This window comes from Talpa occidentalis, unplaced genomic scaffold (assembly GCF_014898055.3).
Source record: "Talpa occidentalis isolate TD23 unplaced genomic scaffold, MPIMG_talOcc4v2.1 talOcc4.60, whole genome shotgun sequence".
Classification (NCBI taxonomy): domain Eukaryota; kingdom Metazoa; phylum Chordata; class Mammalia; order Eulipotyphla; family Talpidae; genus Talpa; species Talpa occidentalis.
Window position 1 is genome coordinate 1 of NW_023604973.1, and position 9,190 is coordinate 9,190.

At 48.5% G+C, this 9,190-nt stretch overlaps 1 pseudogene; it reads left to right on the plus strand.

Moving 5' to 3' along the window:
• Positions 1–1,489: 1,489 nt before the first annotated feature.
• On the plus strand, positions 1,490–6,036 carry LOC119230281 (RPE-retinal G protein-coupled receptor-like; annotated as a pseudogene).
• The last annotated feature ends 3,154 nt before the right edge of the window (positions 6,037–9,190 follow it).

Genomic DNA, 9,190 nt, shown 5'->3' on the forward strand with positions numbered 1-9,190 from the left:
CAAAGGAGTTAATTATTGTACCGATCACGGGAGACAGACATGTCTTAGTCTACTCAAGGAGCCATAATAAAATACCATAGACTGGGTGGCTTAAACAATAAAACATCAATCTCACAGTTCTGGAGGTTGGAAGTCCAAGACCAGGGTGCCAGCATGATTGAGTTCTGGTGCACGCACTCCTCCTGGCTTGCAGATGGCTGGCTGCTTACTGTGTCCTCACATTGAAGAGACAGAATTCTTGTCTCTTCATCCTCTTCTAAGGGGACAAATGCCCTCATGGAGGACCTCACCCTCATGACCTAGTTCCCTTCCAAAGTCTTAGCCTCCAAATACCATAGCATGGAGAATAGTGCTTCAACATACAAACTGAGGGGAAACTGGAGGATGGAGGCATTAACATTCAGCCCATAGCAGGAGGATATATGCAAGCAAACTTTCTGGGGCTATATCAATGGAAGCAAATGGTTGGGATAAGGGAGGGGATTTGTAGACCAGCTCATTTCTGCAGATCAAATCCGACCTGGAGTCCTGCCTTCTGCTATGAGGTCATGTCTACAAAGGGGCATGACATAGACAGAGGAGGCATCTGGGAAAGGCATTCTGAAGCCAAGTTCAGGAGGAGCAACTGAACAGGAATGGTTGGAAGAAGCTGTCAGAGAGAGGGATGTGGGTGGAGGAAACATGGAGGAGGTCACATTGGTGGGACAGTAACACCAAAAGATGCTATTGGGACACAGCCTCTGCTTTGGCACTGAGATGGAGCCTGAATCCCACCTTGAAAGTTTTCAGAGGGTCTCCTAGAAGCAGAGACAGTGGCCTGCTTCTGAGCAAAAGCTGAAGGTGGAGTAAGTCCAGACTTCTGCCTTCCACCCCCATGACCCTCACCAGAAGCCCTGCCCTTGCTTCTCCCCTGACTTGGCTTTGGGAAGCACACCTGTCTTTGCCACCCCCTACTCTCTGTCCTCTAAATAAGATGGTATGGAGTGTTTACTAGGATATCTTCACCACCCATTACCTCTCTTCTTCATAACCATCCTCCAAGGCATGGATTTTCATTCCAGTTTTGACGAGGACAAAACTGAGGTTCAGAGAAACTTTTTTAAAAAGATGTATTTATGCATGCAAGAACTGGGGTACAGGCCAGAGGTGTGGGGGGTGAAAGGATTCACCAGAGACAGAGTAGGGAACAGAACACGCAGATAGATTGAAATACATTGCTGAGGGGAAGCGGGTGAGCCTGGAAAGGTCTGCTGCACCATGTAGGTCACATCCCTGACTGGGCATCAAACTCATGCTGCAGTGGCTGCAGATAGCTTCATAGTGCTGTGTCTTAACCCCTGTGCCACCACGGAGGCCCCCAGAGAAGTTGCCTGAGTCACTAAGCTCTTGGACATCAGAACCAGGATTTAGGGATATTCTATAGGGCCTTTTCCTTTTCATTTTGGCTGCCAGTCTCCTCCCAACCATCCTTCTCCTCTCCCCGCTGCAGGCAGCCGACTGGCATGGAACATGGCTGTGTTCTTGGTGTTCGGCGTGTGGCTGTCTTCTGCCTTCTGGGCAGCACTGCCCCTCCTGGGCTGGGGCCACTATGACTATGAACCTTTGGGACATGCTGCACCCTGAACTATGCCAAGGGGGACAGGTGAGGTGAGAGGAGCAACTTTCAGCCCCTTCCCAGAGAATCTGGCTTTGAACACTTCTGACAACGTCACATTTGAAAATCCAGATGGGGAAATGTCGACATATCCCAGATAATCTTCACCCTGTAGTGATAATAATCACTTACAAGCTGACAGTGGAACAAAGGAAAGCCCATTCTGAAGACAAGTGATGGGCCAAGTGATGGGAATATTATGCAAATGGAAGCACAGATTAGGAATCAAAGAAGGAGCATTAGACAGTGAGTTATTGGCTCTTGTTGGTCATAACAGTCACTGAGCTTTTTGCCATTTTGGGGGCAATCTTCAACCCATGATGCTTTTTCCATCTCCAGCACAATAGCTGTCCCAGCTCCAACTTTATCAGCTTGGAGAAGGAGCCATGTTCTTGATTCAATAGGTTAAAAGAATGTTAAGGTGTTTGCATTGGGAGGGACCTCCTGGGCTCGGAGTTCAGTTCTCTGAATTCTCTGAGCATGTGCTGTGAGCCAGTCCCTGGACCAACCAGGATCAAATGCATGACGGCCCCCACCAACATGAATCGCAGGTCTAGTACTGCCCCATCCACAGGGCTCTGGGGGGACCAGGGCTCGAGAGACACTTTAGAGACTGCATTGGAAAGAGATCACATGGGCTCCAACCCCCTCTTACATCCACTGGAGCCACACTACACTTGTTTGCTTCACATGTTTACTCACGCTTACTTACAAAGAATCTTCCCCTGATGACATGCTTCCCAGGAGAAATCCACTGGTCCTAGTCCAAGTATTTCTCCTGGGCACCCACTGAAGGTGTTTCCCCAGCTTGTGATTGGATTTCCTTAGTGAACAGCTATAAGTAACACAGTCCCTCCTCTACGAAATAGTAATCTCCCTCCCACCTGCCCCTGGTCAGACTGCCTGCCTCCCCGTGACCACTACCTGGGACCCTGGCTTTTCTGTGGCCGCTTCAATGACTTGTTTTTTCAGTGGCAGTGTCCAGCCTCTTTGTCACCTGCAGACCCCTTTCAAATCCCTGTGCCTAGAACACTCCTTCAAGGCTCCTTCCTTTGGGTCCACTGTCATCTCATCCATATGATAAACACATCTCCCAATCTGAAACATCCCATTCTCCATGCTTGGAGAACGGAGAGCAGGGCTGAGCACTTGAACTTCCCCACAGCAAGCTGAAGAGGGACTCTCCCTCTTGTCAGCAGCTTCCTGACCTGAGGGCAGTTCAGCTGGGCCCCAGATGCCCCCACACTCTGAACACTAGTCTGATGGGAACAGCCCTCCCACTGACTAGCACAGAGGCGATATATCGCCTTTGAGGGGAGATGATCATCCCAGAGAAATAATACTCACCCCTCTACCCCCTATGCCTACAGAAACTTCATCAGCTTTTCTCATCACCATGGCTTTTTTCAACTACCTCCTGCCTCTCTTTATCACACACACATCCTATCAGCTCATGGAGCAGAAACTCGGGAAGACTGGCCACCCCCAGGTAAGGACTAACTCCTAGAACAGGAAAGACCTCTCTGCCCCTCTCGGACACCAGGGAAAATGAATGATGTAACAGACAACAATCAGAGGCCTCAGTGTCTCCAACACCCAGCCTAATGGAGTGTTGAGGCAGAAATGCACACCCCCTGCCCGCCCATGTTAAGGATCACAAAGAGCTGGGGGGAAGGATCAGCGAGCTCAGACTTGCTCAGTTTTCTTAAGCCTGAGAAGCAGGGCACCCTGCTGACACCATCCACACAGTTACATTTCATTCTTTGCAAAGATTTAAGGATCGACAACAAAAATTACATGCTTTTTAAAGGCTACTTTTAAATTATTTTGAGATGTTTCATTTAATTGCAGGCACAGGCTGTTACCCACAATATAAAATAACACCTGCAAGCACATTTATCCAAGAAAAACAATCTACTTTAAATAAACCCTCCTGGCCATTTCTGAATTTATGTGTTAATATTCCTACACCACAATTTCCTTTTAAGCTTATCACATGGGCAATCTCTAGTAGATGAGCCATCACCAGCACCAAAGTTTTAGAAAACACTAATATTACTTGCTGTGCATTATGTCATTTCATCTTTGTAAGCACTTGCTGAAGAAGGAAATTTTTTTAAGGATTTATTTATTTATGCATCCAAGAGCTGGGGTATAGGCCAGAAAGGGGTTGGGGGGGGAGAATCCATCAGAGACAGTGGGGAGCAGAACAGGCAGATCTACTGAAATACACTGCTGAGGGAAGCAGAGGATGAGACAGGAAAGGTCTCCTGCGCCATGTGGGTCAGCTCCCTGTCCAGGAATCATGATGCAGGATAGCTTCATAGTGCTGAGACTTAACCCCTTATACCACCAGGGAGGCCCAAGAAGGAAGGTTTTATTATCCCTATGTCAGACTAGAAAATTGAGGCTGAAAGGCGTTTAGGAACTAACCCTGCAAATGCCAGGGAACTAGTAATTAGAAGAGTTGGCTCTAGCTCGGGTCTGGACCTCTACAACCCAAGTGATTAATACCAGGCATTAAAAATACCATTCTGTTGAGACCTTAAATCTGCCACATTATTACAGTTTTTTCCTGTGAAGTGGAAAAGGACAGTATCAAGGGATTTTAGCTGGAGACCCAGGATCCCCTGAGGTCACAGGAGGGCAAGGCTGTGGCAGGCCCAGAATTACATCTCTGGGATCCCCACTCTGGGCTGGCTGGCTCACCACAGCCTCCTGGTTGTTGCAGGCTGCTGATGCTCCAAATCACCACATTTATTGAAAGTTCAGTCAGCCAGGAAACAAGGCCACCACACAGATTTTCTCACTTTTCCTGGTTGACTTAAAACTATCAAATCTGATAGCATCAGCAGGCACTGCCAACCACACCCAGGGACCTCGGCTGCCTGCTGATGGATTTCCTGAGGTGACAGGGTCTCTCCTCACTGAGAGGTCAGTTCTCCACCGCATTAAAGCAGCACATGCACTTTTTTTTTTTAATGAATGAAGAGCAACTCAAGAGGAATAACTGTCTCTTAGTCAACATATTTCAAAATCAAAAATTCAAAATTCCATGAGGAAAATGCGTCCTCTTTCTACTTGAGTCATCTTCTTTGTTAAAAAGAAACATGAGCCATGAGATAAAGGATCTGATTTTTGCAGCGTCAGAATTTTACCATCTGTACATGGGGAGCAGGCAAGTTCCATTCTGAAATTGAGCGTCAGTCGTGTGCGCCCCCTTGCGTCCCCAAGTGGTAGCACTAGCCACTTCTTGGTGGTCTTCCAAGGTGGGCGGGGCCTCTTTGAAACCAAAGCAGGTTGCCCAGTCAGTGGCTACAGCTGCAGAAGGCAGCTGGTGCTGGGACTCAGATGTGAGTGCAGCTCGGCCTGGGAACTCTCAGGCACACAGCCTCACTCACAGAGCCCAGATTTCTTCAAAACGAGCACAGACCAGCAAGGAAGCTCATAATGTCCCTCAGTCCCTGCCTCCAGGCAAGTCAGGTAATACCAGGCCATTTAGCAGACAACACAACTGAGTTCAAGTTAGCTTTAATGACAGGTTTAGGGTCACACAGCTTAAGAAGCAAAGAAGTTAATTTAGTCCCAAGTTCCTTTATTGGCTCAGCACCTTCCCACAGCCTGGACATGTTACCCAGCCCTGCCAAGAGCCAACCTGGTCTCTGGTCGCAGGGGGCTGCCAGCCATCTGGAACAAGCCAACACTGCCCCTGCAATGATTTCTCTGCAGGTGAACACCTCTCTGCCCATCAGGACGTTGCTCCTCTGCTGGGGCCCCTACGCCCTCCTGTATCTCTATGCAGCCATCGCGGATGTGTCTTCCATCTCCCCAAAGCTGCAGATGGTATTGACACTTCTCTGTCTTGATGTGCCTCTGTTTCACCCATCCCTCTCTCTGGCCTCATGTGGCCTCCATGCTAGTCTCTTTCTCTTTTCCCTTGAGCCCTCGTAAGGCAATGTGTGTTTGCTTTCCCCCTGGGCTGCCACATGTCAGTGCTGGGCCTCAAGCCAAGCATTGGACCGTCAGCAGACAGAGAAGGTGCACACGCTGGGTCCAGGCTGAGACTGGTACCTGGGTTGGCATGTGCTTCTCTTCATTCTCCGCCAACTATTCAGGGAATGTTCAGAGTCTGTAGAACCAAGTTGAGGATACACGATGGGTGACTGGGAAAGGGGAGAGGGTGTCACCAGCCGGGACCAGGGAGAGGAGCCAGTACTTTGAAGCTTATTTTCAGGACTTTTCTGCTACAACAGGTGCCCGCCCTCATTGCCAAAATGGTGCCCACGATCAATGCCATTAACTACAGCCTGGGCAGTGAGATGGTCCAGGGAATCTGGCCGTGCCTCTCGCCACAGAAAAGCAAGCAGGACCGAGCCCAGTGAGCATCTCCATGAGGCTGCTCAGACCCAGGACTGACCCCGCTACCCTGGACTGAACCCCCCACCCCGGGACTCCTGCCCCCCAGCCACTGAAACCAAGCTCCAGATGCTTATCTACCATCCTGATGGCCCTTTCAGCATGGCAGAAACAGGAGATTCCTTCTGCAAGAAGCCAGGCAGCAGGTAGAAGTGGCCTTTAGAGTCGGACAGGTCTGAGTGTGTCCACAGTCCTCCATGCAGAAGCTGAGAAATCTTGGGAAAGTCATTTTCAACTAATTTTACTGCCAATGTATGCAAGGATATAAATGTGGACTCCACAGGGGTGTGTGGGCCTTATACAAAATGATGTAACTGCTCATTAAATCAGAGCTTCTGGGACTGAGTCTTACATTGAAAGGGGTGCAAGCCCCGGGTTTGCGCGTGGGAGCCTGACAGTGTTCAAACATCACTCACTAAATCATGACCTGATGCGAGTGACTTACTCTGCCTTGCACATGTCTCCCAGCTTGTGACATGTGGTGACATAATGGTGACTTGTCCATGTAGGAAGGGCTGGAATGTTACCAGAACATTAAGTGCTCACTGAGAGTTAGCCACCAGCCCACCAGCCAGGCAGACAGCTGCGTATTGCTTAGTTGCCAACATCTGAATATCAGGACAATTTATTTAAAACTCCAGATGTCTGAAGATGATGCCCCACCAGCCTTCCTCCACGGTGGTTCTGCCCTTTGCCCAGGGCATCCTATTTCCCTTCACCTGTAGCTCGTGTGTTCCCTGAGGAGCCTGGGGGCATCAGGGTTTATGACACTAATTCTGGGGTCCCCATCCTGGATGTATATATGTACCTCCCACGGGAACCAAGGCAGCCTGGATGTGAGTCCTCGCCCGCTCAACAGATGTTTAATGAACAGCTGCCATGTGCCACTGTGAAGACAGAATACCGTGCCAAGATCCTCTCCAGTTGCCTCCGAAGCACAAGGCACCGTGTCTCTTCATGGCATTTGTGAATAAAGCAGGTGCAAGCAAGACTAACAACTCAGCAGTGAAGACTGGGGCTGGGCTGTGTCCAAGGGAGGGGAATCAGGCATAGACCATGGGCCATCAAGGTCACTCAGAAGTTCCCTTCAGAATCTGCCTACTGAAAAGCAAACTTAAAGTTACAAATGAAGTAACAAGTTGTCTGTGAGCCAAAGGAAGAGACATTCCCTGGCCACCTCTGGAGATCCCCACTAAATGATTTTCCTGAGGAGGAAGAGGGGTAGGGTGCCTGCTTAGCAATATATATATATATATATATATATATATAATATATATACATATATACATAAATTAATTATAGCTTAAGTTATATCTATATTTTCTCTAAAAGGTATATTTTCCACATAGAGAAATAAGCTCAACAGTAGTTAGGTGGACCTCATTTATTTAAATCTATCTCTTGGCCACAAGATCAATAGGATTTCTGCTGTTTTCCCTTTCAGAGACACTCCTAAGTCAGTTTGCTCAAATACAAATTCACTCTCCTTCCTACTAAACTGTCTCCCTTATTGTGTTCCCTGTCTCAGAAAATATCACTATTGTCTGTCCTGTTAGTCACACAAGCTAAATAAAGAGAAAAAAAGTGAAGGACAAGCAGCAATCTATGGTAATATGCTGAAGTACTTCCCAGGCGGTTTAGGAGGGCACAGTGCTCAACCCCTACCACAAGGTGGCAGTGCTGTCTCAGTGATAAATTCATCCGGGGCCTCCAGCTCTTGGAGCTGCCTTAAGAGCCTGGGAGTTCCCTGACAAGCCATGTGGTGAAGTTACTGATTCCCACATGCTCTTAGACAAGCTTTCTTTCCCGCTCTTTGAACAAAAGACTGATACCTGTTTTCCACTTCAAATGGTGATGCGATCGTACAGCTCTCCTACTTGAAGGGAACAGAATTGCATGCCCACTGGCCAGGAGATTTCCAGTCAGCCCCCCTGAGTTCCCCTTTTCTCTGCCTACAAAACAGTCATTGAAAATCAGAGCAGGGCCTCCCCTGGTGGGGCAGCTGTTGAGCGCTGGGCTTTTGAAGCTGCCCAGAGCCCCTGATCTGCTCCCCGCTCTGGCTCTGGTGAATTCTCTCACCCTCCCGCGCTTCTGACTATACCCAGTGCTTGTATAAATAAATAAATAAATCTTAAAAGAAAAAAAAAAAAGAAAGAAAATCAGTGCAGATGTAAATCTCCAAAGTTCTCCTGTGCACGGGATTTGACTATACTATCTGGGCCTAGGTTTTGCCTCTAATTGTGAGACTTTGGGGCCATCCCTGAATTCTTCTGACTTGCATTGTTCATCAGGAAAGGAGAGTGGACAGTACCTGATGCTTTTTTACTTATGGGCGGACCCTGTAAATATTGGGGTGCGGGACAGGAGGGTATTCCAAGTGCTGTGCCTAGAGAAGCAACAGAAGTCTCAGCAGATGTGCAGTCAGTGATATTTGGTGGAGATGTTTCTAAGGTAACCAGCCCTGCAAAGGCCCTGGGTAAGCCAGAGACATAATCCCTAAATTTTCCCTCCCCACTTAGTTGGGGTAACTTGCTGCTCCCCCCTGACATTGCTCCCTAGATCTGACACCACACACCTGTTCTTCTCCCCAAGCAGCCAGCTGCTCCCTTAACAGCCTCTATTGTCTCCACAAGGCATCCTCAGCTCAGCTGCCCTTCCCTCTGCAGCTGTGGAGACACAGGCATGTCCTTTGCCCTCCTGGGAGAGAGGCGGAGTAGCAGCTTGGCATGCACATACCTTTCGGTGTTAGAAAGACCTGGGCATGAATCCAGGACTTGCCACTTACTCAATGAGTGATCACATTTCTTATCTTTGAGTTTGTTCCACTCCCACCAAAATTTCTATCAGAGTGGTTTATTTTATTGCTTAAAAGATTTATTCCTATTTATTTATGCATACAAGAACTGGGGTACAGGCCAGAGGTGTGGAGGTTGAGAGGATTTACTAGAGACAGAGTGGGGAACAGAACAGGCAGATCTACTGAAATCCACTGCTGAGGGGAGTAGCGGGCGAGACAGGAGAGATCTGCTGCGCCATGTGGGTCAGCTGCCTGGCCGGAGATGGAACTCATGCCACAGTGGCTGGCAATAGCTTCATAGTGTGGAGACTTTAACCCCTGTG